This window comes from Hypomesus transpacificus, chromosome 26 (genome assembly GCF_021917145.1).
Source record: "Hypomesus transpacificus isolate Combined female chromosome 26, fHypTra1, whole genome shotgun sequence".
NCBI lineage: Eukaryota > Metazoa > Chordata > Actinopteri > Osmeriformes > Osmeridae > Hypomesus > Hypomesus transpacificus.
The window spans coordinates 1863688-1889076 of NC_061085.1; the positions used below are offsets into that span (position 1 = coordinate 1863688).

Genomic DNA, 25389 nt, shown 5'->3' on the forward strand with positions numbered 1-25389 from the left:
ATGCTGTCCCTTATTCTACCTGTTGCCTTTCTCAGCATTTCAGGATACATACACAGTTGTATACACCAATTAGCCATAATATCATGACCACCTGCTAAAAAATGTTTTAGGCGCACCAGCTAAATCTGCATTACATTTTTGAACGTAAAGATTAAGTTTAATTTTGACACAGTCGTGTGAAAAGGGGCTGTTGTCGGCATTCCGTATTGTCCGCTAGACAATTGTTTACAGGTCGAATTTTCTCGCATATTACAACATCTTAAGTGTTGAAGATGTGACTCTATAATAAACAACATGTTTTGGATCACTAAATACTCATTTGTTGTTGTTTACCTAAGCTTTGAGTTGAGTTGTGGGAGCATCAGGCGTGATGTGATTTGATACAATTGTATCACGGTGCAGACGGTTTTTCCCTGGTTTATAGCGCGGGGGTAATGTTACATATGTGTTTTTCTGTACAAAGTATGATCCCATCCCCCCAATCAAGCAGTGAATCTGCAGATTTTGTCTTGAGTTAAGTAGGCCTACCCTTAAATATAATGTTTCACAAGTTGTGTCAACTTTCAAACATGCATTCTGCATGTTCGGCGTTCATTTTCATCATACAGCCTTTGTTTTAGCCTACATCCACAGACTAAATAGAATGAATAGGGCTAATCTTGCAAATTTACAATCTGCACCTTCACAATCTGTCGAAAAAGGATAAATGACCTCGGCCGACACATCCCCTTTTTATCAGACCGTATCACAATTGGTTGTAAAACGTTGGATAGAATGGTCGCAATTTAGAGCCCTGGGAGTACGCTGTCCGTGGAGCTCACTGCTAAACCTTGATACAAAAAATGTATAATCAAATAATGTTGTCTCAATCAGTGTATCATTACACTGTATTCATTCATCAATTGAGAAAACAAAATCAGATTTTTCAATTGAGAATCCAAAACCAAACTAGAGAGTGGGTTGTGCTTGAATCGGTTGCAGCTGCTTTTTACTGACATTTTTACAACTGATATTTCTGTATATTTTATATAAGAAAGCATACTTATTATTTATAAAGATAACATAGATTTAAAAGTATACGTTTGTTGCTGCTGATTTACAACTCAAAATACTAAGAGTGCAATGTAGAATGAAACAGTTCTCATTCCCCCTGCAAGAGGGAATGGTGATCGGCTATATAGCAGCGTCATAGTTGAATCAAAACGAATAAATTGGGAAGTCCGGTGTAAAAATTGTCTTAATCTGTATGATTTAAACGTCCCTTAAGTTTTTTCCTTCAAGTGATATTTTCAGGCATTTAGCCTACTCATATTGCACATGAACAACGTTGTCACCAGCAGTATCTCAGATGGAATCGCGATTCAAACAGTACCATCTGCTAACTGAAAATATGCCTCCAAAAACATAAATAAAATGTTTAACATATTTTCACATATCAAGGTGAAAGTTTGCATGGTACTTCAGGGGGGTGTCAACTTAAAGCCTATTAGGTTTGAACCATCCTTCAAAAATACATTTGATTTAGTGACACAAACATATTGAGGCAATGTGGACATTTACATAAACACACCCCTTTTAGCCATTTTGTATTTAAAGGCCATATATAGGTTAACCACCACTGTCGATTAATGGGTACATAAAGCACTCAAGATATGTATATTATACAAGAAATCTCAAAATGGTGTCTCAAAATGGTGTTTAAGACCAGTTTGTGTCATTTTTTGTGTTAGCTTTAGCATATTAGCGCAATTCGACGATAACGTCATGTTGGGGAGTCATGGAGCAGAGAAGCTTCAGTCTAGTACTAGAACTATGGCGACACCAAGGAGAATGAGTACCAAGGAGAATGAGTGGAGAGTTGATGAAGTGTCCTCCTGGTGAGTTGCTATCATTTAGCAACGCAGAAACGACCTCTGGAGCTCGTCTACAAACAGCAGTGCACATATACAATTTATTTTTACTGTCAGTGAATAGAATCGAGTGGAAGTCAACGTTTACTTTATATATAGTGATCATTCAGGGCCTGATATTACTTTTTGAGGCACTACACTAGCCTACATTTACGTTTCACTTTTCCATGCACCAAAGTCACGTCTGTGGTAAAAATTGTGCCTTTGACCAACGAAGATGAGCTGTAATATTATACAAATGATAACAATTGAGGTGTTATAAAAAACGGTATTTGTTACATTAAACATTTACACAATTTGAATGAAAGACTTTCTGTTATGTACCGTATTGCAGCTTTGTCCCAATATCTCTACAGACCGTGCAGCTAATTTGACTTTAATGGGGGCTTATTACTTGAAAGAGGAATCATTTACTGAGTCTTCTCAGTTACATTATCAGGGCTTGGAAATACTGTCACTTGCTAAAGTAGGCAAATGGCTAGTAGTAGAACATAACATTTGATAATAATTACAGTCAATCAAACAGCTGCAAGACCCAGTGAAATGTTATATACAGCTAGCAAATTAATGTTAGCTAGCATCGCTAACGACATTGGCTAACTCAACTTCGGTAAGTTATCCTCAGTATTTGCAAGCTGGCAAGTAACATGCAATTTTATTTTGTTTGAGTTTAAACTTGTCCAGTGGGGCAAGTACATTCTCTTCCACTTGCCCTACAAATCCACTTGTCCTGGACAATCATGTCGTTGTAGTTCAAATAGACTACCGGGTAAACGTAGCTCTATCTAGATCTAGAAGACATCATGCTAGCTATGGGCTAGCTATGGGCTAACTTGCCAGTCCCACCTGTAAAATCCCCCCAAGATCATCCCAAATTAAACATTTTCCCCGACAATGTAAAAACCTTGTTTTTTTTTTGTCCCACGTTTTGATGGTACTAGCAGAGCCCATATTAGACATTCTCTGGTACTAGCCTAGTGTTTTTTCTAATCGATTTCAATGGTCTGAAAGCAGACTTTTGTCTGTTGTCTCCCCAACGTGACGTCATGCAATACATTGTGGGGGATAGAAAAATCATTGCAAAAAGTAGGTACTTTTTCGTATTATATTGTGTTTTGTGACACCCAACAACATCAAATACAATGGATAACAGTTTAAATGCTTATTACCAACAAGCAAAAAAAAAATTAACCTGCCATATGGAATTTAAATCAATCGTCTCAAGTAAAGTTTTTAAATACATCAATTATACATATCTGTACAACATTTCAAGTCAATTTGACCTTGTGTTTAAAAGGAAATACATTTCGAAGGTTTTCCCAAATTATCACTGTACAGGAAAATCCATCATGGCGGACCTTATGGGTCCTTGAGGCTTTTTTGTTCCTTATGACAAATGAGGCATGTACACCAAGTTTCAGAAGAATTGGAGCAATGGGGTGGAAATGCCATCACTTTGAAAATCAGAGTTTAGGGTGTGGACTGTGGCGCCCCCTACGGTCGAACGTGTCCTATATTTGGTGTGGGGGTACCCACTTGGATGTTGTATTATTGTGCCAAATTAGAAAATGTATGACCAGGGACTTTTTGAGATATTGGGCTGCAAGGAGAAGAACATTTTTAATAAGAATACTAACAAATATAGCTGCAAGCAGCAATGAAGGAGCCAAGCAGCATTCGATATGGAAATTCGGTAGCTAAAGAAGCAAAGCAATACTTGTAATAAAATATTAAGTTTTTTCTTTTATCGCGTTATACTTTTCGGCAACGCAGTGGCGCTACCCCGAAACGTCTGATTACCTTCAAGGAGTTGCGCAAAAGACAGAAACCGAGTTTTGTAACGATAAGCCGATGCGTTCGGGAAATATGTCATTTTGAGACTAAATGCGCTGGCTAGATGTAGCAGCGTTATATCTACAAAGCACAATAAATCTGACTCTTCTTGAGTATAAATCCTCTGAGAATTAAACATTACCGATATCATTATGATTATACTGCTAGACAGCTGTGGCGCACCTGACATCACTAAACAGATAATCCGTTATCACGATATGCTTGATGACAGTGGCTGGATTCGATCCTACGACCTTGCATTTCAAAGGAGCCCATCTTATCCCAGTGAGCTATTATCACTGCTGGAAATGCTGTATTAGGTTACTTTCTAAAAAAAGGAAGCCGTTTCTCCCGTGGCGAGCGTTGTCAGATTTGACCCAAGTAAAACAGCTGTACTTCAGTCATATTTTGACATATCAAAGTGATTGTTGTAGGAAAATGATTAGCTGACATGTTCGTGATGACATTTCCAAAGTTTCGTCTCCATACGGTAAACCGTCGCAGAGACAAGGCCTCACGTCCGCTTGGCCTGCTCTTTGTCAAAATCGTTTGCGCGTTATTCGTGAACGGTTTGACTTATCAATACAATTCTAACAATTTTTTGTCGACATAGTCTGAAGATTATCTGTTACAATATTCATGAAAATCGAAGCAACGGCCAAGGAGGAGTTCGAAAAAGTAGGCTTTTCAGAAAATACAAATGACGGAAAAACCATCATGACGACAATGACATCACAAAGTTCAGTCGAATCGTCAGCATCTAAGGAATCCAATGATCCCTCAATTAAAAAAGTTATGGGCGTAAACACACTTCCAACTTTGACCCCTTGGTGGCCCTTTAGTGCTTCGGTGGTTGACATGAAACTTGGTGACAATAATCAGGAGACCGTTCCTAATCAGCATGCCAAATTTCAAAACTTTGCACCAATCGGTTGTATGGGCTGCCATAGACTCCTAGTCCTAAGTATAATAATCAGAGCTGTCAAACGATTCAAATATTTAATCGCGATTAATTGCATTAATGTCATAGTTAACTTGCGAGTAATCGCAATTAATCGCACATTTTTTTCTTTTCTAAATGTCCCTTGATTTCTTTTTCATCCATTATTTTTTCAAATTGTAATGCTCTTATCAACATGGAAAAGTGGTTCAGATTGATTCATGCAAAAGTTTTTTTTAAATTGAAACCAACATTGCAATCGCCTGGCTTTGACGAGCGGGTGGAGAATTCGCATCAGCTGTGTGCTTGGCCATCAAAATTGTATTTTAGACTCCACAACGTGCTGCGATGATAGCTCGGTTCACAACGACAGAACACACTGATCACTTTGGTCTTGTCAATGGAACCATTTGCCAACCTTTTAAAAGTAAACTTTCCATTCAGAATCTTGTTGGCATCCATTTCGGCGTCTGGCGCTGGCAATCAACTCAAAATGTAACGTTAGCCTACTACCAGAGAATGTCTAATATCCGTAAAGGGGCTCTGCTACTACTCTTTAGCTGGCTCGAGCCCAAACAAGTGTGTGGTGTGCCTGTTGTTTTGTTTCCGGTCTAGCTAGATCCGGTGCGGTATTGTAGTTTTTCTAACGCCAGTGGTTGTTGCAACGGAATGTGAAAAAAAAACTACAAAGTTTGCTAGGTCAAAAAGAGCGTTAATCGCGCGATAAAAAAATTGACGCCGTTAATTTGGGTTTGCGTTAACGCCGTTAATAACGCGTTTAACTGACAGCACTAATAATAATACAACTAACAATTCCAATAGGTGGAACAGCTTCGCTGCTGCTTGGCCCCTAAATACAATAGGTTCCCCCTACTGGAGGAACCCTAATAATAAGAATAAGAACACTAACAAAAACAATAGGTTCCCTCCTACCGGAGGAACCCTAAATATAGCTACAAGCAGCAATGTGGAGTATATCAGGGGGTGCGTAAATGCAGGTCTACCAGAGGTCATTTTAGGTCATTTCAGATGGCTGAGCGGTGAGGGAGTCGGGCTAGTAATCAGAAGGTTGCCGGATCGATTCCCCGCCGTGCCACATGATGTTGTGTTCTTGGGCAAGGCACTTCACCCTACTTGCCTCGGGGGGAATGTCCCTGTACTTACTGTAAGTCGCTCTGGATAAGAGCGTCTGCTAAATGACTAAATGTAAATGTAGACAACCCAGCAGTCAGCCTACACATGAGATTGACAAAGGGTGTGAAGGGACCGGAAGGGATATCTCCCAGGGAGTTTGGGAAATCGGGGGGGCAGTCGGACCCACAGCAGAGGGAGCCACCACAGGCAATCTGCGGTGACGTCCAACTCCAAAACAAAACCCTGGGTCAGCAAAGAAAGATGGAGGGAAATGAGTCACGAGGAACGTAACATTTTGAACCAGCAGAGAGCTGCTTGGGATCAGGCGAATCCCCAGGCACAGGAGCCTCAAGTACCCCCAAACACAAAGTAAAAGAGCTAATTGCTAAAAATAGCTATATGGATGGTGGTTGGCTAAAAACACTAGTTTGGGTGGGACACGAAGTAAAGGAATTTGTTGTTGATACCGGGGCTGAAATAAGTGTAATCCAACGTCAAAGGGTGAAAAATTTGACTGGGAACAGGAGGTAATTTTTGCAGACGGAATGAAACGGAAGGTGGATTATATCAGGACGGTGATTTAATTGCAATAAGAGGAAATAGGGTCCTATTAGGACTAAGGGATCTGAATAAGTCAATACCTAGAGCAAGTGAAATTAACTCAATTGAACAAGGCAACATGTGGTCAAAACCGATTGATAACGAAATGGTTATGGAAAATGTCATTAACGAGAGCATAATGGCAAATAAAAACGAGCTAAGACGCATACTAAACAAAGGTAGTTATTTGGTAAAGAGAAAGAATATTCAATCAGGCCCGAAGAAAAAGACGAGATTTGGAGAACAATAAAATAACTTGAAAAGTTAGGAATTTTGACTAAAATGAATGAACCTCCGTGCACCATGTCAGTATAAGCAATTCCTAAGCCAGACGGGACATACAGGCTGGTGCATAACTTAAGAGAACTAAACAAAAGAAGCCACAAGGACCACAGAATATTAATAGATCCACAAAATGCTGTAAGAACAGCGGAAAAAAAGAAATACAAAACTTGCATCGATCTAGCGAATGGGTTTTGGTTGGTGCCGATATGCTAACTATCATCATTAAAAACATGTTTCACATTCGACAGACAGGGATATATGTGGACAAGGCTGCCACAGGGATTTTGTAACTCACCAAATGTTTTCCAAAGTATGGTAGAACAGACATTCGAAGGAGAAAATATTATTATTTATATTGATTACATATATTTTTCTCATGATACGGAATCAGAACATTTGGAATGTCTATACAGGGTTATAAAAAAATTGCCACAACGTGGTTTTAAAATTGGGTTAAAGAAATGTGAGATCGGGGTTACGGAATGCAAATATTTGAGGTTTCAAATAGGAGGGATTGACGATTCTGATTCTGACATTGACTCTCCCTCAGAAAATTGTGAAGTTAGAGATTAGTTAGAGATAATCAAATTACACCTGAAATTAATTATAGGCCAGAATCCCTGGTGAGTAAATCCCACCCAGGGAGAGGGAGCAGGACCGAACTCAGGCCCAGGAGGAGCTCGGAGAGTACCATGGGTCTAAGGATGGTCTGCCATCTAGACGGATGGGGAAGTGGGGCCCTCCGAGTGAGAAACGAAAGAAGTAACTTCTCTGACAGTTTTGTTAGAGCGGGCACGCAGAAGAGCCAGCCCTGAAAAATAACAGAGTAATAAGGACGTTTGCAATATCGTGGTAGGTTGGGTGCAGGGATTCTCCCTGGTGGGAGTCTCTGGCCAACTCAGAACTAAACGTGTGTTCTCCGCACACACGGCCTATGTAGATTTGTGAGACCCCGAGCGTGAACTGGGTGGCGGGCGGGGTTTTTCGGCTGATCAGCACTCTGATACCAAATCAGAAATGCAATACCACCAAGATCCACAAGGGCCTTTGCTTCGACATTTTGGCCTGATAGGGTGAAAATGCCATCCTTTTGAAATGGGCAACTTTGAGGTGTGGTCTACAGCAGTGGTTCCCAAACTTTTCTGGCTCACGGCCCGCCTAAACATATCTCTCTCCATCCACGGCACCCCTATTTTTAACTTTTTACTCTCAATCTCCTTTGTGTCATATTTGTACTTTATGCCATTAGATTTAACCTTGTGATATGTTGAATAAGCTTTACCCGCTTTTATTATAGGCATTACATTGAGAAAGTGAGGTTTATCTCACTCATTCAATTAAAAGGGTTAAAAGTTGGGCTGTCAAAGTTAACACGTTAATTACGCGTTAATGCAATCTCACTTTAACGCAACAAAAAAATAGTGCCATTAACGCAGGTTTCTTTTTGACCCTGGGAATCAACTGTCGTCACATGACTTCGACTGCCGACAGTAGCTGAATAATAGAGAGGGCTTTTAGATGGGAAGTTTCATTTCAAAAAGTTGCAAGACGGCTCGGTTGACAAAACTAAGGCTGTGTGTACTGATTGTCAGGCTGAGTTTAGTTATCACCGGAGTACTTCCAGCCTAAACTATCATATGCAAGCAAAGCACACAGTTAGCAGCGTTAGCAGCGTTAGCAGCGTTAGCAGCGTTAGCAGCGTAAGCAGCGTTAGCAGCGTTAGCAGCGTTAGCAGCGGTAGCAGCGTTAGCAGCGTTAGCAGCGGTAGCAGCGGTAGCAGCGGTAGCAGCGGTAGCAGCGGTAGCAGCGGTAGCAGCGGTAGCAGCAGCTTTCGCTGCGGTAATGTATGGCAGACAAGCGCACTGCTGACTGGGTTCAACAAAATAGAAACTATTGTTCAATATTAAGGTCAATCTGTAGTTGCTAAAGTATCTAAAGTATGTTTGAGTGAGATTTTAATATTATGGAGCAGGATATGGTAGTAGGCTATGAGACAACATGTCTTAAATGTATTTTGTAATCCAGAACAAGTCTAATTTTGTGGATGATTATTATAGGCCTACAGCAGTCCATCTGAATTTGTTTTATGGACATTATCATCCAGTTGGGCCTATTTGAAGTTTTTAAGTAGGCCTACACCATTTTAATGTTATATGTTTTTTTAAATCAATTATTGGGGTAACATTTTAACAGATTAAATAGATTGAATAATTTTGCGATTAATTGTGATTATTCACGATTAATCAAATGAAATAATGCGATTAATCGCGATTAGATATTTCAATCGCTTGACATCCCTAGTCTAGTTAAAAGTATTAAAGAATGAAAGACTGAGATACAGAAAAAAGTTTGAAATTAGAAAAATGAGCAAATATAGTGAGGAAGAGTATATTGCATACCAGTTATCAATATCATAGCAGACAAAAGTATGTCAGCAGTATGAAGGTAAAAAAAAGTTTTGCCATGAAACCAAAATGGTGAGACAGTGTTAAAAGTATATCTGTCATTTTTATGCATTGCAATATTTTCTTGTGGAGAAAAATGAGTGATGAAAAGGGTATCTTATTTTATTAAATTTGCTTGCGGAGAAAAATTAGTGATGAAAAGGGTATCTTATTTAATTTCATAAATGTGAAAGCGTTATGTTAGAGCTCAATGCTCTTAAGACTGTCACCCCCATCACCCTGTGCGACTCCCCAGTCAACACTGTGGAGTCCTTCCGCTTCCTGGGCACTATCCTCTCCCAGGACCTCAAGTGGGAACTGAACATCAGCTCCCTCACCAAGAATGCACAACAGAGGACGTACTTCCTACAGCAGCTGAAGACATTCAACCTGCCAAAGGCAATGGCCGGGTTTCCCAGATTCGTTAAGAAGCTCTTAACGCTCAGAGCTTCTTAGGACGATCTACAGCGTTCTTAGAATACTCCTAAGAAGCTCTGACCGTTAAGAGCTTCTTAACGAATCTGGGAAACCCGGCCAATGATGGTGCACTTCTACACAGCCATCAGAGTCCATCCTCACCTCCATCACCATCTGGTACACTTTTGCCACTGCCAAGGACAAGAGCAGACTGCAGCGTATCATCCGCACTGCTGAGAAGATGATCGGCTGCAATCTGCCTACCCTCGAGGACCTGCACACCTCGAGGACCCTGAGGCGAGCAAGGAAGATTGTGGCCGACTCCTCCCACCCTAGACACACTCTGTTTCAGACAATCCCCTCCGGCAGAAGGCTGCGGTCCATCAGGACCAAACAGGGTTTTTCCAGGGTCAAAATGGGTCTTCGGTGCTCAATTTTTTTTTATATATATATATATATTCCTTTTTTCTAATCAATGTATTTATTCCCAAGTGTTTTGCACCCCCCCCATGCCTGGCTCTGCCCTCCTACGTACTTCCGCTCAATTTGGATTTTGCTTCTGTACTAGGTCTGGGATGTCGGTTCTGAAGTCAGTTTTCAGAAACACATTTTTTGTAGGTCCAATCAGCGAACAGAGGGAGTGGCTGAGAACGATGACGTTAATGTCGTGCACTTGTTTGAGTAGTTCAGTAATGGCGGCGGAGAAAGATGCGAGCGAAACTAAAAAAAAATTTGGGGGCAATCAATTTGAGCGCAAAATAGTTTTTTTGAGCTCTATGTAAAATTAACCGCCGCCGTTTTCCAATTGGTAAAAAACCTTGTCTATGAAGGTGATGTCTTTTTCATTCTGGCTCCAAATTGTCGACAGGGGAAACATAAACATGCATGTAGCTTGGCTAAGTACTCTAACCAAGTTTGAGAGCGATGCCTAGGCCCTTGGCTGAAAATGCGCATGGGGTACGTTTGCAGAACAAGCTGCATTGGATTGCTGTCATTCAAACCATGCTTGCTTTCACCCACAGCAGCGGTAACGTTGGTACCGAGTTTAATATCCCTTGTCGCAGGGGCAGTAGTAGATGGTTTGGGGATCAGAAATCGATGCATGATAAAAAGGTTTTTCTTTGTAGGTACCAACACGCACGCAAAGAACAATCCATCGCTAACGAAGCTAAAAGACTGTTAATGTCTTTAACCCGTGTATCTTCTATGAAAACAAATACAGATTACAACTGAAACTGAAGTATGAAATTCCAGGGTCTAACATTAAACACCAATGCTGCACTTTACTATTCGTCAAAAGCCCTCCACAGAAGACCGATATACAATAACTTCGAGACCAAGTGAGTGGCAAGAGATTCGAGGTTGATTTCACTTTTTTCTGTAAACGTGGATGCGGAGCTCTAACCTACGTTGCCCATTATCAACCAGACAATCACTGGGGAATCTTTTAAAAAGATTGGTTGAAAATTACTGAAAGCACTAACAGACTTTTTCATAGCTTCAACGTGTAACTATTTGGGCTTAAGTCAGAAGCGGCAGAAATCTGGGGGGGCGCGGCAGAAATCTGGGGGGGCACAGCCCACCCCAGCCCCCCCCCTGGATCCGGCCCTGAGAACATATTCACTGACATGCATTGCACGCGTGATGAACACAGGTTTTTTTTTTTTTCTTCATCGCTGACTTTTTTTGCCTTTGGCGCTTGGGATTTGTCATTGGCGCTCGGGAAAGCGGCTTTGGCGCGCGCCAACATTTTCTCTATGTAGGAAAAACCATGCCAAAACCTCACGCCACACAAACAGTTTTTTCCCATCCGCTGCTGGCCTCTCCAACAAGGTGAAGGACTCATACTGACTTGACCACTTATTACTTTATCTGCACAAGACACCTTGCCATATTGCACTATGTTGCCCTATTTGTACTATAGCCATTTTATATTTTATTTCATTCCAACCCTTTAAAAATGTTTGCCCCTTAATATTAGTTAGACTTGTACACTTCTTATTTAAGATTCTTATATGTTTAATGTGTGCACCTTCCTGCCACAGTAATTTCCTTGTCTGTGTGATGTTTCTTGGCGAATAAAACCCATTCTGAAAAGTATTTGTAATCGAAAGATGTTTGAACAGTGGAACAGTGAAGAGCGTTTGCCAATCGGATTAGTTCCTTGTTTCTTGTAACGTAGCAACCGTTGGTGATTGTCAACATTTCTAACCTAGAATCTAGGTTTTAGGTTCAAGGTGGAGGATAAACTAATCATGTGTACAACCAGTCCTGTTCAGACACTTAATTTAAATATGACATCAAAATAATACTCCATAGTGCAGGGTTGCCGATGTTGTCGTTGTCCCTGGTGAGTTTTTATACTTTTAAATTCAATCTGGTCACATTACGTGACTTTGTTGTGCAACTGCAAAAGCTACTCTAACTCAGAATGCTGCAAAAGAAAAGCTAAACTACTGTATTGTGGGTGGTAAATAAGATCATGCTACATCTAACCAGCGGATCATTTATTGCAAGTGTGTCAAAGTGGTATTTTTACAGACTGTATTAACAACGTAGGCGTGAATAATGCATGCATCGTCATTGTCGTCCATCTTTAGCCGAAGAAGCTAAAGGAAAGAGAGGATGCAATGGGAGATTTCCTAAAGTAAGCTAGATACTGCTTCAAATTGAAAACGGAGACAAACTTTTGATCAGTTCTTTAACCTCTGTTGTCAATATCGCAGATAAGCATTTGTTTGTAGGTAACGAACGATAGACGTAGCTAGCTATGTGACCTGGTTTTGCCGTTCTATGGCAGCTATGATGACAGTCGTAGGTAGCACGTTGTAAGCACTCGTCTCTATAATGGCCATAACTTTAACACAAAAGATCATATTTCAAATCTGTCTGCTGTTCTACATTGCCCACACAATTATGTATATATATCGACTCTAACATGGCCTCTATCTTGTATTGAAAGTGCTCGAAAAATAGCTCGTCTAATGTATGGTGGATTGAGAAAACATATTTGCTGAGCGAGCGGATGACGTGGGAGGATTCCTACTGTGTTAAGATTTACTGCTTCAAATTGAAAACGGAAAAGATATTTAGAGTAAAGACAAGTTTCTTAACATCTGTGTTCAATATCGTCAACTAAAAGTAACAACTTTTCAGTTACGAAGCATTTGTTCGTAGTCACGCCAGCCGCAGTAAAACACTTTTCAGTAGCGGTTAGAACCGAAACTGTACTGTCCTGTAGCTAGTGATCCAGGACAGTGTAGCTAGTGGTCCAGGACAGTGTAGCTAACCGAAACTGTACTGTCCTGTAGCTAGTGATCCAGGACAGTGTAGCTAGTGGTCCAGGACAGTGTAGCTAGTGGTCCAGGACAGTGTAGCTAGTGGTCCAGGACAGTGTAGCTAGTGGTCCAGGACAGTGTAGCTAGTGGTCCAGGAAGCGCCTCCACTGGTACATGACAATAGCTAGTGGTCCAGGACAGTGGTCCAGGAAACAGCGCCTCCGCTGGCACAGGACAGTAGCTAGTGGTCCAGGACAGCGCCTCCGCTGGCACAGGACAGTGGTACGTGACACCGCCGGAGACATTATTGTGGCGGGTAAGGCGACATTTTCTGATTCTGATTTCAGATTTTAACAATCAATTAGGTTTTGAAATAAGGTCAAAATATAGGCAAATTAGATAGGCTATTTGACTGTATGATATGTTTTAACACAAATGGTATATTTGTCCATAGAAGTGTGGCGATTTGTAAGAGCACAAATCCCCGCTGTCCTGTTACCGTTGTCTCTGCAGTAGTGATGTGTCGTTCGTGAACGATTCGTTCATTTTGAACGAATCCTTATAAGGACTCGGGAGTAACGAGTCCTCTCAACGAGTGATTCGTTCATTTCCCGACTAGGTCTTTCTACGAGTCTTTGGATCATTTTTCACGTGACCTGCATAGGCTCTGTAGCTAGAGGAAACGAACGATTAGTTCCTTTCCCGACTCGGTCTTTCTACGAGTCTTTGGATCATTTTTCACGTGACCTGTATAGGCTGTAGCAAGAGGAAACGAACGATTCGTTCCTTTCCCGACTCGGTCTTTCTACGAGTCTTTGGATCATTTTTCACGTGACCTGCATAGGCTCTGTAGCTAGAGGAAACGAATGATTAGTTCCTTCCCCGACTCGGTCTTTCTACGAGTCTTTGGATCCTTTTTTCACGTGACCCGCATTGTATTTTTTAGTAGAGGAAACAGTTTCCTTATTCCCTTTCGCGTGGCCGCTGTTTTAGTAAGACGTGAATGAATGATATTCGCTCAAGTCATCATACTGACTGGTTTTGTTATTTTCACTTTACATTTACACTTACAGTGTAGTGCAGTGTAATTGTTTGACGTGATAATTAAATGCTAGTGTGATAATACATGACCAAATCATACAAACTCATGATACATTATTTTAATGCAGGAATTTATTTTGAAATAGTATTTGCTGGTGCACATGTCATGCACTAACCTACAGTGGACGTATAGGGGCTATACGTCCTTTGCAGTGGACGTATAGCCCCCAACCCCCCCCCCCCCCCCCTGAAATGAACAAATGACTCGAAAAAAGATTCGTTCATTTTACTGAACGAGATTCAAAGAACCGAATCAGTAAAAAGAACCGAACTTCCCATCACTACTCTGCAGACTGCCACTGCTGCACGACACTCACATGCTATTAAGCCAATCTCATAAAATATATTTTTAGCACAAACTGTATATTAGTCTATTGTAGGCTATAGGCCTATGTATTTGGGTTCGGGTTAGAAGCGTCGATTACCGGTCGTATGTTTACATTGAAGAGTGAAAAATATTTGCACTCGACAAAAATTCAGGAGCTAGCTTTCTTGAATTTTCATAGATATGTTTTATCATCCAGTATTTTTCATTTTCAAAATCACACTGGGAAAAGCAGTAGGCAACATGAGTGTATGGCGGCTGACCTGAATGTCTTTGTTTTCCAGAAGCTGGGGACAGAGGGGTAGGAAATGTATTTACTGAGCATATGCCTGCATGAGGGAGTATGTGTTGGTTGTAGGTGTTGTGATTTTCTTATATTTATTCCACCTGCAGTTCACTCTATTCAGAGGTAAAGACTCTCCTCTGGCTACAGTGTGAAGACTGCAAAGGATGGCTGCACACAGATTGTGCTGGTGTCGCAGAGCAATCCATCAGAGATCCCTACTGGTGTGGTTGCAAGAGACCTTTGCCTTTGAACTTTGATGGGTATGTGGCTGGTTTGGTATACTTTCCTACTTTCACATTACAAATTAAATGGATGTCAATGACTTGTTATTCTTTGTAGGACACTAAGAGTTCTGCAGCAGGATGGAGTGCAGGGTCTCATTGGTGACGATGAGCTCCAGGTAAATCTGGTTCATTAAACAATAGTAATCAACAATAATAATAATAAACACACATTATTGTATTGGCTTGTGTGTCTTATGGTCTGCAAAAATATGTCCTCACAGAAAATACATCAAGCACTGGTGTCTGATGAAATTAAGTCGAGCCGGATGTATCTTTAGAGAAATCCCGGAACCTCATTGAAACTGAAGCAGCTTTTAAGACCAAAGTGTTTCCTTTTCAATGAAGAAAATGTAAGTTTAATGCATTTGGTTATTAACAAAATATTCCACAAGTGACCGGACACACTTGATTTTCTGATTGATGTGATGAAGCCTGAAGTAAGGAAATATCAAGTCAATTCATTTCACACCTTTTATGTAATGTATATGTCTAAATTGGCCCTGGTCAAAATAATTGTAATAATATATTCTGTTACCGTTGTTTTTGATGAGCATTTCAATTGTTGATGTCTTTGTTAAGGTCACCATCCACATCATCAGAAAGAACGACAGCGTTTGCCGGTTAATGGCTGAGATGTGCCTTGCCTCAGGAACTGTGTTTGAGTGAATATATAGTGTACTACAGTGTTTTGTACATGTACAAAAAGTGTTTTGAATTGTATTATTTATGTTTTCAAATACATCTATTTTTATTGAAAATATTAATGGTATGTGTTGATTTTTATTTTATTGAGAGAAATGCTTGTAAACAAAGAAAACTAATGTAACCTGGCTGTGCTGACTGACAGGGAACTGCAATTTAACAGTGTATTGGAAAATGAAAATACTCAAACCTTGTTATTATAAACACATTCATATTTCATTTTGTCTTTAAAATAATAAAGAAAACATAATTCTTCATTATTTCCATATGAAGAACAATGTCAATAAATGACACCCCTTGACTGCAAAATGTAGGTAACCTATAGCCTATGTTGACTTTAATCATTAAAATTAATGATATACACGCCGTCACTAGGAGGCGCTGATAACAATAATGCAATAATAATGTCTCCGGCGGTCGCTCATGTGCATTCAGTTACTCTGAATAAAATACGTTTTTACTAAGTCAATACGTAACAGTCTGCTTTACATTACACACAATGTAAAAATTGACTACTTTGTATGGTAAGCTTGTAGCGACACGTCAAGCATGGTTTAGAGACAGTTTAACTTATATTTAAAAAAATAATAGTTTATAGCCTGTTCTCCCATTCTAAAATGTTATGCGACAGTCAACAAAAATGCTGCAAGACAACCAATGCAACTGTTACGAGACAGTTGCGTACCACTATCAACAGAACAGTAACTGTCATGTACCAGTGGAGGCGCTGTCACGTACTACTGTCCTGTGCCAGCGGAGGCGCTGTCCTGGATCACTAGCTACTGTCATGTACCAGTGGAGGCGCTGTCCTGGACCACTAGCTACTGTCCTGTGCCAGCGGAGGCGCTGTCCTGGACCACTAGCTACTGTCATGTACCAGTGGAGGCGCTGTCCTGGACCACTAGCTACTGTCCTGTGCCAGCGGAGGCGCTGTCCTGGACCACTAGCTACACTGTCCAGGACCACTAGCTACAGGACAGTACAGTTTCGGTTCTAACCGCCTCTCACACTTTTGTGACCCCAGTTTGGCTGTTCGTGATGGTGTTGAGCCTTGATTTTTGCAGATTTTTGTGAAACTTGCTTAAAGAAAAATTATCTAGCTAGATTATGTACACTTTAAGCTCAATGTACATAACTTGTTTGGCCAATTTGGTCGAAAAAGTAGAAACCGTTTTTAGTTGTGGAGAGCCATCGCGCTAACTTGGAATTGCGTTTTCCCACTCATCACTTCAGTGGTCATAACTTGATCACTTGGTCATAACAAAATAGTCTATCTTAGATGTCTGCTGTTCTGAATTCACAACAAAATTACGTTCATTTTGGGACCTCCTGTGACATCATGGACGCGCTTGCTGTAGCTTGGCTCCGCTGGACGTTATTAAAAATAAGAGTGACAACTAAAATAATTTGACGCTGAAACATAAAAAATACACTCACGAAATATGACTTCCTCTGCTGGGCAAAGGAGACTAGAGAAACTTGATCCCTCACGAGGATATAAACTAAATCCACCGAGCCCAACTAGCAAGAACACGGCTAGTAGCAACATGTGTCAGTCGGACTCAACGGTACTGGAAGAACTGAGAAACTCTGAAAAGACAATCAAGACAGTCATAACCACACTGAACTGGCCCTCGGCTGTGTGGAACAATCTATTTTGGACATAAAAGACCAGCGGGTGGAACACGAAGACAGAACGGGAAGAATGGAGGAGAAAATCAGCACAGCTGAGGATACGTAGATGCGCCATCGTAGGGCATTGAGGTACCTACTGCACCGTGATGTTGAGCTCTCGACACAGTGTGGTGACCTCCAAAACAGGCTGAGAAGAAATAATATCAGGATCTTTCAAATACCAGAAGACAGTGAGGGAAGGCATATGGCTGGTTTTGTTTAAGTTCACATGATATGCTGTTTTTAGATGCTTTTATATAGGCCTTAGTGGTTCCCTATTACTGTTTCTGAAGTATCTTTTTCGAAATTCTGCCTTGGTGCATAATTACAGCCACTACGAGCAGTCCCACAATGAGCTTTCCTCAAAAAGCGCTGTTTCTGTGCCTGTAACTTTAAATGCTAATGAGGAGGAGAGGGGCGGCAACATGCGCTAATGTTTACAACGGATGTATCGCAATGGCTCGTACAGGGGTGGTTTTAGGCACGGGCAGACCGGGCAGCCGCCCGGGGCAGAATTTTTTCATGTCGCGTGGGGGGCGCACGAGCATGTAAAAAAAAAGAAATCTCTGCGCGGTTTTCTCTTATCGATCATTTCAGTTTGGGGGGAATTGGCATATTGGCGCCCCCTTCAGGCAGCTGCAGGCACCTCTGCTTGCCGTGCAGCAGTTTCGTTTTCGTTTGTCGCAGCCAGGTAGTAGCGGTGCTCGTTCTGAGGGCGCTGTCGGGGGGCGGCCGACGGGGTGGGGGGCGGCACACGATTTCTTCCTCCCGGGGGGGGGGGGTGCAAGTGATAAACTCGCCCTGGGCGCACAATGTGCCAGAACCGCCACTGGGCTCGTAGCCCCCGTTGCTGTAAGATGCCTCGAATTTAGCCATTCTCATCTGATCACCCTGGTTTGCAGGGGTGCACACTCATAGTAATTTCAATGAGTAGAAAGGCGGATATCGCGAGCCATAACACCAACAGCAGAACCGTTATCTAAATAACAAAGAAGTGTACAACACTGGCGTTACAGCGTTTGTATTCACACACACACTTGATGCCATCTACCTTTACATTAGCAACAGTAACTCAGCTGTTAGCTGCAGATCTAATGTTACAGACACAACATTCTAAGGGTAACAAGCTAGGTAACCATATACAGTAAAGCAACAAAATGATATAGCGTAAACTTACTAGTCCAAGGTTTGTAGCTTGACCAAGGAGAGTTAGTAATGATCCAGAATTTAATTTCAGCAAGGCCAGCTTTGTGTTGGCTCAAGTCGAGGAAACAGTAGTGGCTGAAATGTTTGGCGCAGACATACAAAACTTTGGGAAGTTGTGTCGGCGCATTTCCAGCAAAAATAAAATTAAGAAACTGGTTGTGCAGAGGCTTGGATGAAGGAACTAAAAAAATACTTTTGTTTTGATTTGTACATCCAAACACTGAGCAACTGTTATGCTTCGTTCGTTTGATAGCCATGATGTCTCTCCAGGAAAAAACGATATCGCACTTGCCTTTGCACGATTGTAGCTCACTTTTTCATGGGCGGGCCAGATTAGCTGGGTGGGCAAAGCAGAGACGAGGGCGGTAGCCTTCAAACAGAGCAATTGAGCATTCATTTTCTCAATGGCGGAGAAGAACACCCAGGGCTTGGTTTACACCTATCGATAATGCTAGCCACTGGGGGACCAAAGGCAGGCTAGGGGAACTCACATTAATGTTAAATAATTTCCTAAAGTGAAGTTTTCATGTCATGTGACCTTTAAAGGCCTGCTCCAGAAGGAACTTAAACTACCACCAGACTTGGACATTAAGATTGAAAGAGCACATGGCGGCTAAGCCTAAAGATCCAACAGCCCCTCCAAGATCAATAATAGTGAGGTTTCTGGACGCAGCGGTAAAGGACTTAATCATAAGGCAGGCATGGAGCCAGGGGCCAGTTCTCTTTCAGGACAAGCGGATCTACAGTGCCCTCCAAAAGTATTGGAACAGTGAGGCCAATTCCTTTATTTTTGCTGTAGACTGAAAACATTTGGGCTTGACATCAAACAATGAATGTGAAACCAGAGATCAACGTTTCAGCTTTTATTTCCAGGTATTTACATCAGGATCTGATGCACAAATTAGAAAATATCACCTTTTTGTTCGAACCCACCCATTTGTCACGTGAGCAAAAGTATTGGAACATGTGACTGACAGGTGTGTTTTGTTGCCCAGGTGTGTCCTATTACATACATTATTCAATCAATAAATACCACTGAATGTCTACACTCAGGTTCAGATTGGGTAAGATAGGTTTTGTCTATGCAGACTGTATTCAGAGGTGAAAACAACATGAAAACCAGAGCGCTGTCTTTGGGTGAAAAACAAGCAATTGTGAGTCTTAGAGAAGATGGAAAATCAATCAGAGCCATTGCAGAAACATTGGCCATAGCCAGTACAACCATTTGGAATGTCCTGAAGAAGAAGAAAACTACTGGTGTACTAAGTAACAGACGTCGAACAGGTAGACCAAGGAAAACATCAGCAGTTGATGACAGAAACATTGTGAGAGCTGTAAAGAAAGACCCTAAAACAACTGTTAGTGAGATCAGCAACAACCTCCAGATGGCAGGAGTGAAGGTATCACTATCTACTGTTCGCAGAAGACTTCATGAACAAAAGTACAAGGGCTACACCAGAAGATGCAAACCACTCATTAGCAAGAAGAATAGGAAGGCCAGGCTGGAATTTGCCAAAAAGTACAGAGATGAACCTCAAAAATTCTGGGACAAAGTTTTATGGACTGATGAGACAAAGATTAACTTTTACCAAAGTGATGGAAAGGCTAAAGTTTGGAGAAAGAAAGGAACTGCTCATGATCCCAAACACACAAGCTCATCTGTGAAACACGGTGGAGGTAATGTCATGGCTTGGGCTTGCATGGCTTCTTCTGGGACGGGCTCATTAATCTTCATTGAGGATGTAACACATGATGGCAGCAGCAAAATGAACTCGGAAGTCTACAGAAACATTTTGTCTGCCAATTTAAGGAAAGATGCAACCAAACTGATTGGCAGAGCCTTCATCATGCAGCAAGATAACGACCCAAAACACACTGCCAAAACAACAAAGGAGTTCATCAGGGGCAAGAAATGGAAGGTATTAGACTGGCCAAGTCAATCTCCAGACTTAAACCCTATAGAGCATGCATTTTACCTGCTTAAGAGGAGACTGAAGGGAGGAACCCCACAAAACAAACAACAACTGAAAGAGGCTGCAGTGAAAGCCTGGGAAAGCATCAAAAAGGAAGAATGCAAAAGTTTGGTGACGTCAATGGGTCACAGACTTGCTGCAGTTATTGAAAGCAAAGGATTTGCAACTAAATATTAAGTCTTATTCACTTAAATATGTTTTAAGTATATCTGTTCCAATACTTTTGATCACATGACAAATGGGTGGATTCAAACAAAATGTGATATTTTCTTAGTTGTGCATCAGATCCTGATGTAAATACCTGGAAATAAAAGCTGAAACGTTGATCTCTGGTCTCACGTTCATTATTTGATGTCAAGCCCAAATGTTTTCAGTCTACAGCAAAAATAAAGGAATTCGCCTCACTGTTCCAATACTTTTGGAGGGCACTGTATTTTGATCAGGACCCCGATCTACAGAAGAAACGGATGAGGGTCCACAAAGTTATTAAGCAGCTTAAAAAGAAGGGCACACAGGCAAGGTGTTTGTATCCAGTGCAATTGAGAATTAAGCTGAACACCGGGGAGAAAACTTTTGCATCCTTGACGAGCGCCGCAACGCTGCTGAAGGAGCTGGGGGTTAACGGAATTAGCAGCCAATTGTGGAAAGATTTTGACTGGAAGGTGAAGATCAGATATTTTAATACTCCTTTTATCATCTCTTCATTTGTGAAAGGTCCCCATGGAGTACTATGTTGGCGAAACTGCGGAAATATTGGAGATGCCACACAAATTTTCTGGCCAGTAATACAATGATTTTGGGTCAATATTAAAAAGGAAATAGTATTTTGGAAGTAGATGTTGTTCCAGAACCTATGTTGTATTTGTTGAGAGCCATACCTAAAGATCTGTATAATGCAGATCAGCAATACGTACTGAGGGTTCTACTGCTAGTTGCAAAGAAAATGATTACGGTGAACTGGAGAGATGTAAAATCGCCTAATATCGGTCAATGGGTCTAGACTCTAGAGACTGAAACATTTTTACACGATGGAGCGAATGACTGTAAGTCTACAATTAACTGGCGAAGATGGACCTGTATTTCACGATATTTGGGTGTCTGATGGATGGAGTGATGTGATAAAATACTGCCGGAAAGAAACACCTCTTGGATTTCCTCTTAGATACAGCTTGCTTAGCCATCATTGACAGATATCGTCCCCTTTGCCTGTTGTTGTTAATATTGTTAATACCTCTGTACTTTTTATGTTTATTATGATGTCACTTAGCACAAGTACTATGTCAGGAAATGTTATGTTATGTAAAATGTTTAAAATGCTTAAATAAAAAGTTTAAAAAGTATATAGGGTATATGAGGCGCGAAGCAAGATGGCTGCAAGGCACTGAGAATTGAAACCCCCTCTTTATTTTGTTTAAAAGTATTTACACATCACACTGATATACATTTAGGTCAAAGAACGCTTTATTTTCATTATGACTTCCAAGAAAGACCCAACTTCGACCAAGAAAGACTCGAACAAACAAATCAAACAGCCTAACGATTCTACGGAGGATATTGCCATGCTAATCAAGCGTGCAATGGCGACCGAGATGGAATCATTTCAAGAAACTGTTGCATTTATGCTTAGCGAATCGCTAGAAAAGGCCATGGATCCTATACAAAAACACATGGCGGAGAACGGCAATATTCTCCGGGCGTTAAAAGAGCAGGCCGAAATTCACGCTAAGAAATTCAGCACAGTCTTCAACCAAATGGATAATATATTGATGGGGGAAACAAAGCTTTCCGAAGCGATGGGGGAAACAAAGCTTTCCGAAGCAACGAGCTATTTGACACAATTGTCTCGAAAAAGTATCGCTTTTTCGAAGCGTTCGATACATCTTCTCCATAGGGACATCTGCTGATCAGTTTATGGTATGGCGACTGTATCGAGCGAAGGAAGAAATCAAGTGACGTCAAGTCCTCGAGACGACAGTCTCACAATCGTCATTGACATCTTGATAAATAAAGGTGATGTGACAAATATTTCGATTTGCAAGTGTCAAAAATATGTTATCATATATCTTGTTGTATTATAAACAACGTAACGTCTTTGCTACTTTACGTTTATAACATTTATTTTTACGTTCTTATAACATTGATTACATGAAGTGCTCAACTAAGTATGGCCTCGTGGTAAGAGCGCAGCCTCTCACTCAGAAAAAGTGAGATTGCATCCGCTCACCCCGTTTTAGTGGAAGTATATGCTAAATGAATACATTGTTATATGATAATGTAGGCTAGCGGTAAGGTTTTGGAACTTGCTTTTGCAACCGGGAAAGGGATGGCCACATTTGAAGGCTGGTAAAACTAGAGAAATATGTAAGCTATGTGCTTGTGTACGATCTCATATCTGTATCCATCTCTGTCTATATAGCTCTGGCATATGGAAGCAAATCGTGACCAAAATTCAAATGAAAATGCATTTCCAGAAATGCATTTTCATTTTAAGAATGTGGCTGCATTATTTGACTCATAAATCAAATTAGTATTCAATCATCCTATTTGCATTTTCATTTTCTTCTTTAAGACTGCTCATTCTTTCCCTTAATTAAAATGAAAACGAAAAAGACATTTGAAATTTAATTTTCAAAATATGCCCCAGCAAATAGATACCAAAATTCAATTTGAAATGTAAAATTTGAAAATGAAAATGCATTTCCAGAAATGCATTTTCATTTTAAGAACGTGGCTGCAAAATCGTGACCACAATTCAAATTCAAATGCATTTCCAGAAATGCATTTTCATTTTCAAGAACGTGGCTGCAAAATCGTGACCACAATTCAAATTCAAATGCATTTTCAGAAATGCATTTTCATTTTAAGAACGTGGCTGCAAAATCGTGACCACAATTCAAATTCAAATGTATTTCCAGAAATGCATTTTCATTTTAAGAATGTGGCTGCATTATTTGACTCATAAATCAAATTAGTACTGATTAGTACTGAGCGGACATTGCATTTTCATTTTCATGTTCTGCCCGCAAAGAACTGCCCATAATTCGAAAACGAAAATGCATTCTGAGCGGCGCAGTAGAGTGACGTCAGTAGCCGCTCTTCTTCAGCTCCCTGCTGACCGAGCTACCCATCTTGTTCGGTAGGGGGCGGTGTGCACATACGCATTGCATTACATGACAAATGTGCCGGGAAATTGATTGAATTGCCGGGTCTTTAGAGGACGCATCACAGATCATGGCGCTCCCTCAAATTGTGCAGACACTGATAGAATTAGCTGAGCTGGTAGAAACTAATAATATATCTGAGTCTGATGCCCGTGACCGAGTAGAACAAGTCACAGAGAGCTTGGCTGCATACTCTGCCGTCACAGACGTACACATTAATGAGGTTGCCATAGTAAACCTCTCTTCAGTCCTGGAACGGCTGGATGCTGTGGAGCCTCAAATGGGACGGGGACGACCAACCATCCACATCCCGTTCGAGTCCATCGAAAACTATTTATTAAATGGTCTACTTTTTCCTGTGAAAGCAAGCTGTTTCACCTTTGGCCTGGTTCAGACAAAATCTGAATTTCCGCAATCTGAATTTGAATTTCCGCAATCTGAATTTCAAGAATCTGAATTCCTGCAATCTGAATTTTAGAATGTTTTATTTTTGGATCAAAATAATTCAGTTGTATTAAATTTGGCATACAAATAATTCAGATATTATATATTCAACAGCAATATATTTCAGTTTTATGAAATTCGACACACAAATATTTCAGATCTTTCATATTCAAATTCAGATACTTTTGTCAGCTTTCTAGCTCCATAAATCCGTTGCTTTGCATCCTCCGACGGATGGTCTGGTGGCCGACAACAGCTCCGCTATGTCCTTTATTTTCAAACAATTTAATAAATAGTTTTCGATGGACTCGAACGGGATGTGGATGGTTGGTCGTCCCCGTCCCATTTGAGGCTCCACAGCATCCAGCCGTTCCAGGACTGAAGAGAGGTTTACTATGGCAACCTCATTAATGTGTACGTCTGTGACGGCAGAGTATGCAGCCAAGCTCTCTGTGACTTGTTCTACTCGGTCACGGGCATCAGACTCAGATATATTATTAGTTTCTACCAGCTCAGCTAATTCTATCAGTGTCTGCACAATTTGAGGGAGCGCCATGATCTGTGATGCGTCCTCTAAAGACCCGGCAATTCAATCAATTTCCCGGCACATTTGTCATGTAATGCAATGCGTATGTGCACACCGCCCCCTACCGAACAAGATGGGTAGCTCGGTCAGCAGGGAGCTGAAGAAGAGCGGCTACTGACGTCACTCTACTGCGCCGCTCAGAATGCATTTTCGTTTTCGAATTATGGGCAGTTCTTTGCGGGCAGAACATGAAAATGAAAATGCAATGTCCGCTCAGTACTAATCAGTACTAATTTGATTTATGAGTCAAATAATGCAGCCACATTCTTAAAATGAAAATGCATTTCTGGAAATACATTTGAATTTGAATTGTGGTCACGATTTTGCAGCCACGTTCTTAAAATGAAAATGCATTTCTGAAAATGCATTTGAATTTGAATTGTGGTCACGATTTTGCAGCCACGTTCTTGAAAATGAAAATGCATTTCTGGAAATGCATTTGAATTTGAATTGTGGTCACGATTTTGCAGCCACGTTCTTAAAATGAAAATGCATTTCTGGAAATGCATTTTCATTTTCAAATTTTACATTTCAAATTGAATTTTGGTATCTATTTGCTGGGGCATATTTTGAAAATTAAATTTCAAATGTCTTTTTCGTTTTCATTTTAATTAAGGGAAAGAATGAGCAGTCTTAAAGAAGAAAATGAAAATGCAAATAGGATGATTGAATACTAATTTGATTTATGAGTCAAATAATGCAGCCACATTCTTAAAATGAAAATGCATTTCTGGAAATGCATTTTCATTTGAATTTTGGTCACGATTTGCTTCCATACTGGCAATCTATCTGTATCTCTGGCTCTG

General features: G+C 40.8%; 1 protein-coding gene and 1 long non-coding RNA gene across 4 annotated transcripts in view; one reads left to right on the forward strand and one right to left on the reverse strand.

Annotated features, from left to right (window-relative positions):
• The window catches only part of reep6 (receptor accessory protein 6), an 86915-nt gene that overhangs the window by 37005 nt on the left and 24521 nt on the right, over positions 1–25389 (reverse strand). The window lies entirely within an intron of this gene.
• Positions 11761–15592, forward strand: LOC124487568. 3 transcript variants are annotated; one of them, XR_006958408.1, is made up of 5 exons: positions 11761–12210; positions 14661–14813; positions 14893–14953; positions 15059–15187; positions 15417–15592. It is a non-coding gene; the product is annotated as an uncharacterized LOC124487568 (long non-coding RNA). The 3 variants fall into 3 exon arrangements; XR_006958407.1 differs by lacking the exon at positions 11761–12210 and adding an exon at positions 13056–13157; XR_006958406.1 differs by lacking the exon at positions 11761–12210 and having other exon boundaries at positions 14195–14813.